This window comes from Mesoplodon bidens (genome assembly GCF_964165515.1).
Source record: "Mesoplodon bidens genome assembly, chromosome: 13".
In the NCBI taxonomy this organism is placed as follows: domain Eukaryota; kingdom Metazoa; phylum Chordata; class Mammalia; order Artiodactyla; family Ziphiidae; genus Mesoplodon; species Mesoplodon bidens.
This window is the reverse complement of record NC_138169.1, coordinates 9,290,712-9,294,710: the sequence shown is the minus strand read 5'-3', so window position 1 is coordinate 9,294,710 and position 3,999 is coordinate 9,290,712. Positions and strand designations below refer to the sequence as shown.

General features: G+C 41.2%; 1 pseudogene across 1 annotated transcript; it reads right to left on the bottom strand.

The window, feature by feature from the left end:
• Positions 1-2,193: 2,193 nt before the first annotated feature.
• Positions 2,194-2,536, bottom strand: LOC308626847 (large ribosomal subunit protein P1-like; annotated as a pseudogene). Its single transcript has one exon. The product of its transcript is annotated as a large ribosomal subunit protein P1-like (transcript).
• Between the last annotated feature and the right edge of the window lie 1,463 nt (positions 2,537-3,999).

The window sequence follows — 3,999 nt, the reverse complement described above, 5'->3', positions numbered from 1 at the left end:
CTGGGTGGAAAATAGCTGAGTCTGACTTCATATAGCAGTGATAACCCCTCTGTCTTGGTCTTTGGTGTGGTTTGGGGTGAGTTGACTATTATTGTTGTTATTATTATTGCTAAAGTCGTGGCTTCTAATCTGTCTAAAATTAAGTATGCAGTTTTGCCTATGATTAAGTATATACACCCATCTTTATTCATCCGAGCCAAATATTTTACAAATAGGGAGGCAGAATCATTAGGCTTTATAAAGGGATTTCTTAGAATGACAGGAGATGAAGCCTGTGTGAGGAGAAAGGACTGACTCTATTGTTTTGACTGAAGTGAACCGTCCAGTAATTCATTTCTAAATCAACACCCAGAAGAAAATAATCCCCAGCTTCTCTGCTCCTTGCATTTCCCACATGCCTAGTCAACCACCAGATACTATTCTTGTTCTTCAAATGTTTTCTGAAACATTATGGGGGCAGAAGGGCTATTTGAGCAGACTTCACATTCTTGAAAGGTCTCAAATTTACAAGTTTGACCTTTTCTGAAAATGAAGTAATAAATACCGTCACAGACATGCATTGACAGGAATGAAACAATTCTTTGTTTACCAGACAACTTTAAACTTGCATCCTATTATTGGACCATACTGAAGTCTGAATAAACTAATCGGCTTTTTAAAAATTAATTAATTAATGTATTTATTTACTTTTACTTTTGGCTGCGTTAGAGTCTTCGTTGCTGCATGCGAGCTTTCTCTAGTTGTGGTGAGCGGGGGCTACTCTTCATTGTGGTGGTGCGCCGGCTTCTCGTTGCGGTGGCTTCCCTTGTTGCGGAGCACTGGCTCTAAGCACGCGGGCTTCAGTAGTTGTGACACACGGGCTCCATAGTTGTGGCTCGCGGGCTTGTTTGCTCCATGGCATCTGGGATCCTCCCAGACCAGGGCTCAAACCCATGTCCCCTGCATTGGCAGATGGATTCTTTTTTTTTTTTTTTTTTTTTTGTGGTACGCGGGCCTCTCACTGTTGTGGCCTCTCCCATTGCGGAGCACAGGCTCCGGACACGCAGGCTCAGTGGCCACAGCACACGGGCCCAGCCGCTCCGCGGCATGTGGGATCTTCCTGGACCGGGGCACGAACCCGCATCCCCTGCATCGGCAGGCAGACTCTCAACCGCTGCACCACCAGGGAAGCCCAAGCAGATGGATTCTTAATCACTGTGCCACCAGGGAAGTCCCAACTAATTGGGTTCTTAAGAATAACTTTAAAGGGCTTCCCTGGTGGTGCAGTGGTTGAGAATCCGCCTGCTAATGTAGGGGACATGGGTTCGATCCCTGGTCCAGGAAGATCCCACATGCCGTGGAGCAACCAAACCCATGCGCCACAACTACTGAGCCTGTGCTCTAGAGCCCGCAAGCCACAACTACAGAGCCCGTGTGCCACAACTACTGAAGCCCACACGCCTAGAGCCCATGCTCAGCAACAAGAGAAGCCACCACAATGAGAAGCCCGTGCATTGCAATGAAGAGTAGCCCCTGTTTGCCGCAACTAGAGAAAACCCGCGTGCAGCACAAAGGCCCGACGCAGACAAAAATAAAATAAATTTTTTAAAAAATACTTTAAAAAAGAATAACTTTAAAAATTATTTTCAGATTGAAACATTTCAATCACAATAAAAGGTACAAAAAAGACCACTGTACACTGCACCGAGATCATTCAGATTTAACATTTTTTCACATTTACTCCACATTTCTTTTTAGTCAGTTTTATTGAGGGATAATTTATATACAGTATAAATTTTTACATACAGTTTTTTATATACAGGTTTTCTCATGCACCAATGTACAGTTTTTTTGGTATAAAGTTTTATGATTTTAACTAACACATACAGTCATGTAACCACAACCATAATCAAGATACAGAACAATTTTACCAGGGAGAAAATTTCTCTCATGCTCCTTTATAGTCAGCCCCTCCTACTGTCCCAGCCCTGTAAGACATTGACCTACTTATTTTCTGTCCCTGTGGTTTTCCCTTTTCCAGAATGTCACATGGATGGAATCATACAGTATGTAGCCTTTTGAGCCTGGCTTCTTTCACTTAACCTAATGCCTTTGAGATTTATCCACATTGCATATATCAACAGTCTGTTTCTTTTATTATTATTATTTATTTTTAAGAGCTCAGCTTTTTATTGACAATGTTACTAAAGATGTTTAGTCAAAAAGACCAAAGCCCATGTCATCATCGGACTCTTCAGATTCTTCTTTCTTTGCTTCTACTTTCTTCTCCTCAGCTGTGGCAGCAGTGGTGGAGGGGGCAGGATCTCATGCTGGGGAAACACCAGCTGCTGGGGCAGGTCCACCAGCTCCCACGCTGCAGATGAGGCTCCCAATGTTGACACTGGCCAAAGCCTTTGCAAACAAGCCTGGCCAGAAAGGTTCAACATTTACACCAGTGCTTTAATGAGGGCATTGATCTTATCCTGGGTGACCATCACCTCATTGTCGTGCAGGATGAGGCCGAGTAGAGGCAGATGAGCCCTGAGACGGAGGCCATGGTACGGGCCAGTGCTAGGAGGGGGCTCGTCACCGGATGAAGTGAGGGCCTCACCCCAAGGTGGCCTTAGCTTCCTCGGAAGGACCGAGCACCTTAGCGGCAGCTGAAGAAAGGGGTGTTTCTTTTATTACTTTTATTATTATTATTATTGTAAAAAAACCCACATACCATTAAACACCATCTTAATCATTTTTAAGTGTACAGGTCAGCAGTGTTAAGTGTTTTCACATTGTTGTGCAACAGATCTCTAGAACATACATCCAGAGGAGTGTGGGGTGATGTTTCATTGTGGTTTTGATTTGCATTTCTCTAATAATTAGTGATATCAAGTATCTTTTCCTGTGCCTATTGGCGATTTGTATATCTTCATTGGAGAAATGTCTAGTCAGGTTTTTTGCCCAATTTTTAATTGGGTTTTTGTTATTGTTTTTGAGATGTAGAAGTTCCTTATATATTCTAGATATTAACCCCTCATCAGATATGTGATTTGCAATTATTTTTCTCCCATTCCATAGGTTGCCTTTTACTCTGTTGATTGTGTCTTTTGACACACAGAAGTTTTTAAGTTTGATGTAGTCCCACTGTTGCCTGTGCTTTTGGTGTTATATCCAAGAAATCATTGCCAAATCCAATGTCCTGAAACTTTTCTCCTATGTTTTCTGCTAGGAATTTAATAGTTTCAATCTAGTTTGAGTTAATATTTGTATTTGGCAATAGGTAAGGGTCTAATTTCATTCTTTTGCATGTGGATATCCAGTTTTCCCAACACCATTTGTTGAAGAGACTGTCCTTTCCCCCTTATATAGTCCTAGCACCACTGTTAAAAAATAATTTGGCCATATATGCAAGAGTTTCTTTCAATCCACTCCTTTCTATTGCTGACAAGTATTCCATAATGGATATACCACGATTGCTTCATTCATTCACAAGTTGAAGGATTTTAAGTTTTTCCAGTTTTTGGCAATTCCAAATAAAGCCACTATAAACATTCACATACAGATTTTGTGTGATTTTCATTTCTCTTGGGTGCATACCTAGGAATGAGATTTATAAGAAACTTCAGATTTATAAGAAACCTGCCTACTTCAGATTTATAAGAAACTTCCCAACCTTTTCCCAAAGCGACGTACCTTCTGCATGCCCACCAACAGTGTATGAGACTTCAGTTGCTTCTCATGCTCGTGAAAACTTGGTATGGTCAGCTTTGTTTTCAATTTCATTTTTAGCTATTCTAATAATTGTGTGGTGGTATCTCACTGCAGTTTTATTAGTTGGCTTTTAATAAATCCAATCATCTTGTAATGGCACATTTACATGGCATTTTAACCTTGGGGTTAAAATGAATTTGTTAAAAGAATTTGTTAAATATTAAATGAAGAACTTAATTCTTCATTTTTCTGTAAACAAAGAGCCTCAGAAAATGGAAGTGGGCTTCCCTGGTGGCGCAGTGGTTGAGAGTCTGC